Source organism: Neovison vison, chromosome 1 (genome assembly GCF_020171115.1).
Source record: "Neovison vison isolate M4711 chromosome 1, ASM_NN_V1, whole genome shotgun sequence".
Classification (NCBI taxonomy): Eukaryota; Metazoa; Chordata; class Mammalia; order Carnivora; family Mustelidae; genus Neogale; species Neogale vison.
Window position 1 is genome coordinate 11,856,186 of NC_058091.1, and position 14,667 is coordinate 11,870,852.

The window sequence follows — 14,667 nt, forward strand, 5'->3', positions numbered from 1 at the left end:
AATAGCTGATGTGCTCCCCTGGGACGCAAGATGGTACCTGTGGCTGACAGGTGAGGGGCACAGAGTCAGCCCCAAAAGACAGGGTTGAGGGGCCCTGGGTGGCTCAGTGGGTTAAAGCCTCTGCTTTCGGCTCAGGTCATGATCCCGGGGTCCTGGGATAGAGCTTCACATTGGGCTCTCTGCTTGGTGGGAAGCCTGCTTCCCCCCCTCTCTCTGCCTGCCTCTCTGCCTACTTGTGATCTCTGTCTGTCAAATAAATAAATAAAATCTTAAAAAAAAAAAAAAAAAAAGCCAGAGTTGAACCTGACAGTCTCATACAGACAGATTAAGCCAATGGTCCAAATCACAACGATTAGGGCATTTCATGAACTTGTGGCTAATGCCACATTCAAATGTCAAATCAGTGCTAAGGGACCATGCAGTGTCCTGACTCTTTATCTGCTAATGGAAGTCTTGGTCTCAGGGGCTTTGTCTCCTTTGTCCTTGGAAACTCCAAGGAGTACTTGGGCAACAGGGATTGGTCAGGATGGGGTAAAACGAGATGAAGGAGCAAAGGACAGCAAAAGGCAAGAAGGTAAGTCTGGGAAAAGGGAGCTACAATTCAGAGACATCCCCAGTTCCATCAGAGGACAGAGCTAGATAGGGGTCACAGCAGTTGGGGCTCTAGAACAGGCATGTGTGTCAGGAGCCTCTAGAGCAGCAGAAGCTCCTGGGGCATTCACACAGGAGGGAACTGAGTACCCAATATCAGATTGAGGGTATCAATACCAAACCCAGGAATAAGGCTTCTAATTTCTGCTAGACTAGTGGCTAGGAGAGGGTCTTCATGGGCGGCAGCTAGGCAGGAACAAGGGAAGAACGGAGAGTCTCAGGGAACCCCAGTTCTGACAAGCTGCATCATCTGATCAGCTCGGTTACCAACTGTGGGTGGGGAATGGGGTACTGCTGGGCGTAAGCCCTCTCACAGCCAGAGAACCGATAGGCCCCCGAAAGACACAGATGTCCTTGAATGAGTCAACACGGACCCACACAGGTGGAGCAGGATTCTGAGTCCCCGTAGTTCCCGAGGGCGCTTGGTTGGATGATACCTAATGGGCTACTTAGCTCTCAAGTTGGTAATAAATCACAAACATGAGTCTTCTTTTTCACAAAGGTTAAATGAAATGCTATTTTAAAAGGTGTGAGCAAACTGAAGGGACCTTAGAAAGATGATCCATCCAAAATTAACTTGGAAAGATTTGGTTGCTTTAAGAGTTAAGTCCTCTCCGTTAAGTCCTCTGAGGCTATTCAGAAGCCTCAATGGACCAGAGCATTCAAAAAGTGTCTGAGAATCTGAACTTCAGCACAACTAAGTTTCATTTAGATAAGCTCCCTCTAAAATTAGCATAGACCTAAACACTTATTCTCCAATTCATACACCCCTCTCCTGAGTTGTGATGTTTGGGGTAGCTGACTGAAATGCTCTGGATCTCCTGTTTGCATCTGGAAATGTGAGGATTCAATTCCTAAGATCAAGCGTCAATACACTATAACCCACAACACAAACCCAGCCTGACATCCGTTTTTGTAAATAAAGGTTTATTGGAACAGACAGTCTCATCTATCTTTATACCGTCCATAGCTGTCCCTCCTCTGCAGTAGCAGAACAGAGGCTGTATGGCCCTCAAAGACTGAAATATTTATTACATGATGGACTGTTGAGTACTTTGCAGAAAAAGTTTGCCCTCACATGACTTAATTATTCTTGATTTTATAAGTATAAAGATATACAAGTACAGAAGTCCGTGTATGTATAATAGAAAAGCTTCACTATTATGAATGATTTCCCTTCATCAGAGCTCAGACTTCTCATTTCTTGGCTCACTCTCTGATTTTCTCTAGCAGGTTTCTCGCCGATCACCTTTGTGAAAGGTGCTCCCTTTTCCTGGTGCTCCCTTTTTATCGCCCCTTCTCTCTCTCTCCTTAATGTCCACCTTCCAGAAATATTTGTCCTCAATTAGCCCCATATAACTGTCGATGCTGTGAACTGATAATGGTATTTTTCTTTTTAAAAAACAAAGGCCTTCCAAAATAGTGCAACGTGGTGGTAAAGATGAAAGATTTTTCAAGAAATAAAACTAACAAAAAGAAAATTGAGGTTATCCTCTTACAACCAGTTCTCCTCTGGGACTTGCTGCAGAAATGACCCTGGAGCCCCTGAACCTCTGCTCACCCCAGCTCAGCGGGCAGGAAGGCCATGCATGGCTTCAACATTCTGCTGTCTCTCTGCTGTCCGCTCATGCTCTTGCTTTCAACCTTACATGCTGATGTGAAGTTTTCACCTTTCTCTGTGCACTGTTTACCAAGCCAGTGCCCCTGACTTCCCCACATCACTTCCTCTGTTTCCTCTTGTTCACATTTTCATGCTTTTCTGATCATAATGGGAGCATTTTGGCTAAATATCATCTTCTATCTATGAAAACCTCTCCCATATCTTTTTCCTCTGTCCTCCTAAATCATTTTAAATCACATCAGAAGGTCCTCTTGTTCACCTCTTCTTTAAATATGCTTACCACTGAGCATTAAATGACCCCCATTTCTTTCTCTTGGATATCCCAATATGGAATACTTACTGGGACTAATAGTCATTTGTACTTAGGCAATCACCATTGGGCTTCCTTTCCCAGTCTGCTGCCATGAACAAAACCAAAACACTAAAACAAACCATAATATGGACTTTTGTCTGCAGTGAATCTGAGAACAAGCAATCAACTTCAACTGATAACAAAGCACTGTGCATCCCATAATTATAGTTATACCTGCGGTAGTGTGGTGCTAAAGAGAGGCATTCACTGAAAAAAGCATTTGTGCAATTTAGTTGAGCATCTCTCTTTAAAGTACATTATTCACACTGAAAATATACATTCAGTACTAATTGGAAAAAGGACTAGGACTGGGGCAAGAGCATTTTTATCCTACAGTGCCTCTATTATTGTGTAGGTTTAATAACTAAAAGTAAAAAGCTAACATTTATGACCACTCAGTGTCTGACAGTTTCCACGTACACCAAGTACTTTATAGAATCATCTTTTGTAATCCTGCCCAGAACCACTGCATTCAGGGGTTTAGGTTGTATACTGCACAAAAGTAGCACATCTAAGGAGACTCTCATGTCTTGGTCATTTTACAGTTTGAGGTTTTTTTTTTTTTTTTTTTTTTACTATAAGTTCAAATTTAGCTTCAAAAATGAGCAAGCTATATATTTATTAATATAGTTTTTTGGCAGGTGACTATAAACTGTCTTTTTCAATAGGATTTATATATATCTCTTCCCACTTGAACTTACAAAGGAAGAATGTATTTAATTATTAAAATAGCTTGATGATCAAACAACATTCAGAATAACTTCTGTTTCTAAATAAGAAGCTGCTTTCTTACTGAAGTACTGATTGGTTAGTATCTTAAAATTAAGAAAAAAAAAGACAACTCTATCAGTGTCACTATACTGCAATGCATACATTGCTACTTGTTTTCTGTACTGAATGGGATAGTAGTGTTCCCATCTTAAATATACAGGCACTTTCTTTATGAAACAAGTAACTAGGTAATAACCAATATTAATTTAGCATTAATAATATACAAAGTAAGTATTAAATTGACAAATTAGAGGTTACTATATAACGAGCTGCTAATTACATTAAAGCACTTGTTTATTTGTTGCTATGGAAATTTCATAATTAACCGCTATTAAAATTTTTAGCTTGTTATGTATCTATTATTTTTAAATTTGATTTTCTAATTATTGTGATTAAAAATTCAAATTGGATATTATTTTATGTTTAATAATTTGATTTGTATTATTTATTCAAGATGATTTTATGTTTGTGTAATTAATTAAAAATATATCATATATTAACCTCAAAAAGACTTCTTCCTTGTGAATAGGAGCCTTTCCCTAATTCATTCAAAGGTGTCCTATGAGCGATAGTCCTGATTCTTCCACCAACCCAGCAATGGAGAAGATACTATTACAATTCTTTCTTCACAGAGAAGGAAAAAGAGGCCTTAAAATATTAAATAATTTTCCTGATGGCACAGAGATCACAAGTCCTGGGGACAAGAGTTGAAATCCTTATACTTTGAGCCCAAGCCTTCCTCCCTAACTGCTGAACAGGACCGTTGGTGGAATTATAGGTCTCCTTCCCAGAAGGGACCTCCCTTGTGTGTCTGCCAGGCTGGACATTTCTACTGCTGATGTCACTACAGACTAGACAACAAAGGTGAAGTGCATTTCTTCCAGATCACAGGGATGGTGGTAGAAGCTGATCACAATTAGCAAACTGGAAGTACAATTCAATACCAGATTTCCAAAAACAGGTATGTGTTATGACGATAGAGTATATTTGGATGAGAAACAGAGCTAGATTCAAATTCTACCTCTGCCACTTACGAAATTGCCCCAACCCTTGGTTCCTCCTGTACACATTTCCAACCATTCATTTGTCCAAACCAAACACCCGGAAATCAGCCTTGACACCTGCCTTTTCTTTTCCTCCTGCACTCCACATGCTCACACCTATCACCAAAAACTCTGCAATTGAGTTTCCAAATAATTTCACAACCCAGCATGTTTCTCACCATCTCTACTGCAGCTGCCCTGGTCCCACCATCACCTCCACCAAAATTATCACAACACCTCCACCTCGGAGTCCCTTTGCATACTCTGGCTCTTCTCCAATTTATTCTCCCCATTGTATGCAGATTGACTTTTCATCTGATCAAGGCACACATTTATTTAAAATCCTTGAATACCTATTGTTTCTAAACATCAAATTTTACCCTACAAGGTCCTACAGAGCCTACCTCCTTCCCCAGTTGTCTTCCCACCTTGACTCATCACCCTCCTCTTCTGCACAGCAGACCTGCTTTCCGACACTCAAACACTCCCAGCTCCCTCCTACATTAAGGCCCTCACATGGGCTGTTCACCTTGGCCCATTATTTTTCAAGACTCAGCTTCAGGTACATCGTCTTTGACCTTGACCTTTCCTCCAGATTTGTCCCCACTTTGCTAGTCTAGATCCGGTTACCATGTTTGAGCTTCTCCATATTATACCTTTCCCTTTCCCTTCATGGACTTTCTTACAGGTTATAATTCTATGTGGATATGTAGTTATTATCTGATTAATGTTTATCTTTCCCCAAGGACTCGAAGCTAAAAATAGGGAGTGACCGTGTCTATCTTGCTCACCATTTCGATCTCTGTGCTTAGCACAAAGCATAGGTCACCAAATTCCTTTTAAATGTCTGAAAGAACTATGTGGCTTTGAGGAAATTACTTAAACATTTCAGTCCTTCTTTCCTCAACTGTAAAAAAGGGTAATAACATAGCTGCCTCCAAGGTCACTGTGAAGCTCAGCCAAGACCAGGACTGCAAAGCATGTGACATAGCAGGCACGCAACGCATGGTGGCTGCTCCTGCCAGATTCCTACAGTAGCCGTGTGCGGCCAGAATCGGCACCTCCTTCCAAACTGCTTCTATTCCCGTAAAAAAAGAAGACATCTCAGAAATAATTAAAACATTACAAAATATGAGTTTATCATATTAGCCAATAGTAGCCAACACTCAGGATGCCTTACTCTTATCTCCTCCGCCCGGGGTCTCTAGGAGCCCGACTGCTGGACTCCTAGGCCCTGATCACCTCCTCAGTGCCGTCCCACACAGGGAGGCTCTGCTCCTTCCTCCTTCAGCGTCCTCTGCGAAGTTGTGCCCTGGTACATCTGCTACAAAGTAAAAGTTCCTGAACACAGAAATCATTTGAGAATCAGGTTTTTTTTTTTCCTTTCTACATTCCTGTCCAAATCAACAACAGTAAGTATCAGTTGAGATTCATTGAATGAATGAATGAATGAATGAATGCAAAGGGAATGAAGTCACACAGAAAAGCCTGGATACGTAGAAAGGACGATTCGAGTAAGAGGAATCAGGGTGCAGGAGTTGGGGTTGGGGGCAGTATACGAGTCCAGAACCCGGTTCTGGGCAGAGGGTTTTCAAAAGGCAGATCGAAGGACATGGAACCTCAGACGGGGAGGCTTCCTTCGGCTTAGCCTTCAGCAGCTTCGCAATTTACCTGCAATCCTCACCCCTGGGTCTGCTTTGACCCGAGATCTTTCAGCGGCGGCGGTGTGCGGAAACTCCTAACTGCTATCCGGTTCTTCATCAGCAAAACAGAGCTAATGACACTGACCTTCCTCATAGAGCTATTGTGCGGGATAATTAATAATTGCGGAATCCTTTGAGAGAATAAAGTGCGACGTAAATGCTAAGCATTATTTCCCTACGGTCTCCGCTAGCTCTTCTAAAGTGCATTCTGGTCCTGGTGCCTTTGATCTGCTGTTATCACCTGAAATGGAGCAAACAATGCCTTTGTATCATTAAGCAAATGCATAATGCGTGCTATTCATTGTTAAAGGTTACTTAGCAATATAACTTTCTTCTCCTGAATGGGGACATCCCCCTGTGAGAGGATTATGTAAGCTAATAGCTAATGTATCAAAGGGATGGGGAGAAAAGCAGGAGCCATGGCAACCGGAAACCAGAGGCCCACACTTTGGCCTTTGGAAAAACCCGTGCCCACCCTCCGAGGGAGGATAAGGAATAACTGGGAGAAAACCAGAGGGGATGGCGAGCGAGGAATCTGCAGCGGAAAATGGCCGGCTGGAGCCATCTCCGGCCACGGGCTCTCCGCTTACTGTACAAGACGTGATTTGCAATATTGGGGAGAGCAAAGGTTGCCTGCCAGAGAGTCTAGTTCTCCAGCATTGCCCTCTTCCTCAAGCCCTTGGGTCTTCCTCTTCATGTTCACTGATGCTTTATTGGGGAGATTATGTGTTTCTTTTGAATATAACCTTTCCTAGAGATAGAGGTGGGCAGCGCTGTGATCAGAAAGCCTTTATCCTCCCCTGCATTCCTACGGATGCTCGTTCATCTCCACAGAAACGGACCTCGTCTCAAAGCCCTGCAGGTACCCATATAGATCATTAGCTCTAGGAGCGATCATTCCAAAATCCTAAAGGTAAGCTTAATAGCTTGACAGAGACTCAGTTCCCCTATAAAATGTGTAAAAGCTCGAAACTTGTGGATTGGCTCTTTCTACTTGCTGTTAAAATATTGGAACAGGATTATAGTTCCCTTTTGTGTTTCCTTTAGATTTAGACAAAATAAATGTTTGTTGATTCGGTTTAGATTTTGTAGGTTTAGGCGTTTATACTCCAGCAGTATTAAGGTACTTGGTTATTCTACAAGTTAAATCTTTAAATGTTAGAGTTAACTTTTAAATCATGTTTTCCAAAACTATATAAATTTACAGTGTACTCCTCTCCCTATATTCCTCTAAATAATACCCAAAACACAACTCTCATATACCCCTCTATGTTTTACTGCCTTCACTATAGGGATTTTATGTCTCCTATTTGGCATTGCTATTTATTGTCATTCCACCATAATTCTGGGTTTTTGCTGACCTGATTTTATTTCAGTATCCTTTCGAAAATCTTTCTTCACTATGCTTAGTTAATTCAAACTTTGGCACTATTGGTAAAAGCTATAAAAATCTTTCTTAAATGGAACAAGATCGCCACCCAGTGGTCAGGCTGGTCTTCCTTCTGTGCATCCTTCCAGATTTTCTGCCCCCATTTTTTCATTTCATTGGATTATATATAGCAGAGGTGTCCTTAAGGAATATCTAACCCATCCCCTTCGTTTTCCAGATGAGAAAACTGAAGGCCAAAAAGGTTAACCTATCTGACCAAGGGCATAGTGTCACAGTGAGACCCATGCCTCGCGACATGCTATGCCCTTAATTTTTCCAATGATAGTATCTCAGAGACAGAAGTGAATTTCAGGGTCAACCAAACCAAGCCTTCTATCAAATAGATGAGGGAACTGAGGTACAGAGAAAGGAAATGGCTTCTCAAGGTTCATGGCGTTGATTGAATTTGGGCAAGAACCCAGTTTCATTAGCACAGTCTGGCCTTCATTCTCCTACAAAACCAATCCTATTCTCCAATGTTTTATTTCTCTCCCTTGTATTATCATAATTCCAATCTTCAAATAGGAGACCATCGTACTGAGAATAAAGTGGTCAAGTTTTTCTCCTTCCTTAAAATGAAAAAGACCACACACCACACGGGAACCCTTAGAAAGACAAAAATCATTCTCATGAATGAATGGTTTCTTAATGGTGTATACAAAAATATTTCACCACTTTTCTTTACACCTAGAAGGTAATGAATTTAAGTAAAGAGAATTAGAAATTCTAACTGTGCTCCCTTTGAGCTTAAAGAAAGTACTTATCTCTAGCCCAAAATGTCTTGATTCTATAATTTAATTACAGGGATAAGAGAACTTTCCTTGGCAAATTGGGATGATTCCACATTGTCTTTCAACCCCTTCTCGTCTAATTTCAGTCATCGTAATGAAATAACAAAGGTCAATAGTGCTGAAGAGTTCCTAAATTCTCAGGTGGAGAAAGGTTCACCCAGAGAAGCAGGGGGGACACATTCTTGGCCCGATCTCTCCCTGTCCTCTTGACTTCACCTGCAGCAGACCTGCAGGTGCAAAGACTAAGAGCTTCCCCCCTGCCCTCCTGCCTTCTGTTCTCAGGGCTTTGGGGGCCTCCCCAGCTCCCAGTGGGTGAATTCAGAGTTGGGCTTTACAAAGTTTTCAAAGCATTTCTGGTGGGATTGGGCCTTGGTTGTTCTAGGCCCCCACCATTCATTAAACTTTTTTTTTTTTTTAAAGATTTTATTTATTGATTTGAGAGAGAGAGAGAGAAAGTGCAAGCAGGAGAAGGGACAAGCAGATTCTGAGCTGAGCACAGAGCCTGACTTAGGACTCTATCTTATGACCCTGAAATCATGACCTGAGCTGCAATCAGGAGTGGGACACTCAACCGACAGAACAACACAGCTGCCCCTAAACTACTTTTTACCTTTATTAATTGGCTTTTCTCCCTTTCCTATCCTGTTGTTTCCCCTATCGTCATCTGTGCTTCCTGGGCCTACGTGCCAGGTAAGCAACATGCCTGCATCCATGTCCTTGCCCTAGACTCTGACTTTGAGGAGGTAGAAACTATGGTGCTCCTGTTGTAAAGACATTCTTGTTCTGCCTTGGGGGCATGATTAGTCCTCCCTAATGGTGTCGCTGGAGGTCATTCAGTCTGGCCCTTATTCCTGCAGAGAGCAGATGGACCCTAAAGCTTGGGCAGTGGTCAGGCTTTTCACTTGAGCTAGACTGTTTTGAGACTCTGGGAAGGCCCTGGAAATGTACTCGTGTGGTCGTATATTTTTGTAAAAATTTGCAAAAATAAGACCCTTTATTCGCAGTTAAAACCATCCATCATCCCTTTCCGGGTGGTATTCTGGTGCTAGGGCATCCCTTGAAAATCCAGCAAAAGGGAAAACTGAGTTAGGAAAATACAATTTAATTGAATTATAGAATGATATTTTAGAACATTTCAATAAAGCAAATGCAAAATTATAGACACCTGATTTGTGTGAATTTGGAACATGTTTTCTGTTATCTTTAAATTTATGTATTAAAAGAACTGAGAGAAATTTAGATTAAAAAAAGTAATGGGGTAAGACACAAAAGAAGTAGAGTGATAAATAGAGCAATAAAATCAGTAGAAATTATTCCTATATCAAGAAGTGAATTGCAACAAAAAATTTCATCATATCAAATCCAGTAATTTATTAAGAGGAATAAATAAATTAAGGAGAAGTAATGAATAGGCCTCTGGATTGTTTGATAACCCAACTAATAAAGAGGAGTGAATAATATAAATACACTGGAAAAAATTAAATATCTTGACAATTGTCAAGTAATTATCAATTACTTGACACCAAATACTGACATCAACGAATATAACATAAACTTACATCACTACAATGAGGACGTCTGCAGCAAATTGGTTAATGAGCGTTGTTAATTCAAAGTGTTTAAAATTAGACACTGTATAAAAAAATTCAAAATGCTCTAAAAACATAGAGATCATATATACAAAAACTTAATAGAAGGTTTTCCAGATTTGACAACAATCCTAACAATTTATATGGCATTGCCAATAATAATTTGTAAAGCTGCAAGAAATATTTCTAAAATATGAAAAACAGAAACCAAATTTTAATAAATCATGGTAGAGCAAAAACTGTTATCTTTCTATTTTTTTTAATCTTTCTATTCTTTCTATGAAAAATATTCCCCAAACCTCATCATATGAAGAGGTAACCAAAGAATTTGCTTCCAAAAATATAAGGGGAAGATTATCAAAGAAGTATGCGGGTAGTTAATAATAAAAAATATCTTTAAAAGAGGGGGCACCTTGGTCTGCCTTGGGCTCAGGTCATGATCCCAGGGTCCTGGGATTGATCCCCGCATTCGGCTCCCTGCTCAGTGGGAAGTCTGCTTCTCTCTTTCCCACTCCCCCTGCTTGTGTTCCCTCTCACATTCTCTCTGTCAAAAAATAAATAAAATCTTTAAAAATAATAATTATTATTATTATGTTACTTTTCTGGACATTATGATGTTTGTGTTCTTTGTCATTAAATATTTGTTGTGTCTTATGATGCCTTTCCTCATCCCAAAAAACTATTGACTTTCATATCTAACTATTGACTTTCATATGGGTTTATAATTTTGTATTCTTTTTCTTAAAGAGAGTCTCCCAAATTGTATAAGCCTCTGGGTCCATCTCTTTCCAAAGCTTCCTCCATAAAAGTAATGCATCAGCTGTATTCCATCTGAAAAGAAGCAAAATGCTCTATGTTCTGGTTATGTTCTAGAAATGGGTATATACCCTAAGAACCCCCCTTCAAAAGCAATGAATATAAGAGATGAGGAAACGGTATATGATCTCCTGATATGACGTAAGTCATTATATTTTTATAATAAATGCAGAGTGCGTATATTTATTCAAGAAAAAAAATTACCCACTTACTGCACTTGCTAATGATCTGCCCTGCTAGCACTTTAAAATTTAAAAAACAAACAAAATAAATATGTCATATGAAATACAGAACAGTCATCGCAAAGAAATGAAGGAAGAATGGTAGAGATCTTGGCAGGTCATTTTCCATCACTGAGTGGTAAAAATTAGTATAATATATTGTAACGATCATTTTTTAGAGAAAAAAATGATGAAAACAAGATGGAAAAGTTTAGAAAATAGAATGTATCACACATAGGTTGTTTTATGAAACTTTGTGTATGTGGATGTGAGGCTGTGTACAGGGTTAGAATAGAAGTGGTGTTTTCACTCTGCGTCACAGTCTAAACGTTTGAAAAATACGTGTGAAGAATACGAAGTGGCTACAGACTGAAATGCAAGAGCATAAGAATGCCTGGGATAGTTTCCAGAATGCAGTGTGGCAATTTGTAGCAGCTTGTGTGTTTGTATACTTGTTTTAGAGAGGGATGGGGGGAGGGGCAGAGGGAGAGAGAGAATCTCAAGGCTCCAGGCTTGATCTCATGACCCTGAGAGTGTGACCTGAGCCAACATCAAGAGTCAGACTCTTAACTGACCGAGCCACCTTGGCATCCTTGTAGCAGGTTATTTGTAATATTACTGGAATTCGGAAGTCATTTTCCCTAAGGAATTCTGAGTTCATCATGATTGGATATCTAGCTGAAACCACAAAAGCTTTATTTAATTTATAGGTAATACATAAACTATAAAGTGATACTTGGTACAATGGGATATATGATTAATATAACGTGATGTAATATAATGAACACAATACAAAGTAAATTCACTATTGTAGTTACTATAGGCCGAAGCCAGCACTTCCCTCCCCGTAGTCTTCTCTCCCAATCATATCACTTCTAAGCAAACAGTTTTAAGGTCTAAAATTATAGGATTTCGGTCACAACATCATGCACCTGCATTTCACAACAAAATTTAAGATTTTGGAATGCTAATTTAATGTTTTATGTATTGTGTTGCTACCAGATTTGGCATAATTGTTACCTAAACTTTCCTGCAGAATTAGAACCACTTACCCTTCCTCAGCTTCCCCTCCCCAAAAAGAACAAGAGAAGTATTGAATAGGCTAAAACAATGGCAGTTTTTAAACTAGGTAATAATAAGGTCAAATGACACATTTTTTTAAAAGTATAACATTTATAAATCTATCCTTTAGATAATTCTCTATCATTAAAATGTCAGTGTCTCTAAATAACGAAAAAAAAAATAAAGAGTTAATATTTAACTGCCATGCTCAATAAAAATCTGCAGAAAGGAAAGTCATCTTTCACGAGAGCCACAGAATAAGAAATGGGCAGGTAATCCTCTGAGCTTACTTTGTCATATGTTACAACAATAAAGGAAAAATATTCTAATGGTTATTTGATTTAAATACCATAAGAGTATTAACAATTCGATGTTGATTATATATAGCTAGATTTATATCTATCTGCTAGACGAGAATGTTCAGACAGGAAGAGAGAAGGGGAAAAGCATTAACATTTATGAAATATCTTCAGTGTGTTGGCACAGTAATGGTCTCTCATAAGCATTATCTTATGAGATATAATGATACATAGCATTTTGTGATATTTTAATATTAAAAAATTTTTGTAATATGTTATCTGTTACTACTCTCACATTATAGGTAAAGAAACTATGTTAGTTTCCTATGGCTGCTGTAACAAATTACTACAAACTTGCTGGCTGGAAACAACATAAATTTATCTTGCTTCAGAATGTGAAGTGGGTCTCGCTGGGCTAAAATCAAGATGTCGGCAGGTCTGTGTTGTTTTCTGGAGTCTCTGTGGGGGGATTCATTTCCTTGTCGTTTCGTCTTCTAGAGACTCACACCTTGAAGGTTTTATCCTTTTAGCTCTTGACACTCTTCTTCCATTTTCCGTCATCAACAGTGGGCCGTGTCCTTTTCATGCTGCCATTTCTTTGGGTCTCTTTTGCAATCCTGTCTTCCAGTTTTAGGGACCCTGAGTGATTACACTGGGCTCACCCAATAATCCAGGATAATCTCTCTTAAAACCAGACAGTTGGCAAACTGAATTTCATCTGCACCCTTAATTCACCTTTGTTATGGAATTTAAGATATTCACGGGTTCTGGAAATTAGAATGTGGAAACCTTTAGGAGTTGTTATTTTTTTCTACCACAGAAGCTGATTTCAGAAAGCATAAGTACCTTACCCAAGGTCACATAAGGAGAAGGAGAGTGGAGCCTGGATTCTGACTCAAATTTGCCTGACTTCAGCAACCCTGCTGCTCTATTTAGTGCACCTTTCTGCACAGTTTATTTGTCTAAAATCAGGGGGAAAAAATCTCCACAGTTTGAGTATGATCAAGAAACATACCTTGAGTGCCTGTTGCACTGTGCTAATGTAAAATACACAAAGAAGAATGAAAGATATTGTTCCCTTTGAAAAACTGAGACTCTAACAAAGGAGACTCCACATTGTATGACTATAATGCAATATATTATGATGCGTGTTATACTGAGATACAATATCCACTCTGTTGGCTTTGTAATGCAGTGTTGTAGAAATTCAAAGTGAGAGGGATCAGGACCAAAGCAGGAAGTACCATGAGGGTAGTCAGTATCAAGAAGGTTCTCTGAGGTGGTCACACTGTGTTGAGTTCAGAAAGATGAATAGAATCTCACTCAGAAGAGGAAATACATTAAGCGGCAGGAGCATTCTTACGGAACAGCGAGTTTCAGGATACACTGGAGGGAAAGAAAGAGGACATAACAGAAGTAGCACTAGAGAGGAGTTTGGGCCCACACTGTTTTGGACCTTGAATGGGACCAAAAGTTTAAACTGTTTTCCTCTAAGTTGGAGGCACCAGGAGAAATTTTAAGCTATAGACAGGGCATGAGCAGATATGATTTAGAAAGGAAAGCCTGGAGAAAGAGATGCTGTTGGAAAGGCTGATGTGGTCATTTCATTACATGTGCACTTGGGAAAAAATGCCAGGCATTTTACAAAAAGTCTATCCACACTTTTAAGGTTTAAGAACAACTTGAATTTTTTGGAGTTTCACATTTCCATAGAATATAAAGTCTACTCTAATCAGAGGGAGTCGTTTTCATTCATTTATTTAGCAAATATTTATTAAAGAGTTGACTGTGTTTCAAGCTGTATGCTAGGTGAATAGTCATTTCACATTAGTAAACAAACAGATACTGCCCTTTCGTCATGGGTCCCACACTTTAGTAGGGCAGACAGCAGAAAAAAAAAAAAAAACCTAAACAAAAATAATAACTAAAATTAAGTGTAGTTGTACCAAAGGAGACAAACAAGGACTAAGATGGAGAGTCACAGAGGTCATCCCTTGGGTAGAACCAGAATTGACTGATATTAACCCTGAGCACACTGTACTTGTTAAAATATTACAATAGGGTACAGCCACACCTGCTATATTCTATTTTAATAGATGCTCTCAGGCTCCCTAAGTACCTTCCCTTTGTACTGGAGCCATATTGGATTTGCCCATAAAACTCCTTAGAATTCCTCACTGTCCAGCAACCAAAGAATTGGATTGAGGGGAGCCTCTAGGATTCTGCTCAAGTTCTAAGACCTCTGCCATCCTTTCTGATTGTTAGACACTGACTCCTGGTAAGTGAATTAACAGAAACATAGAAAGGAAAGGGAGCAGT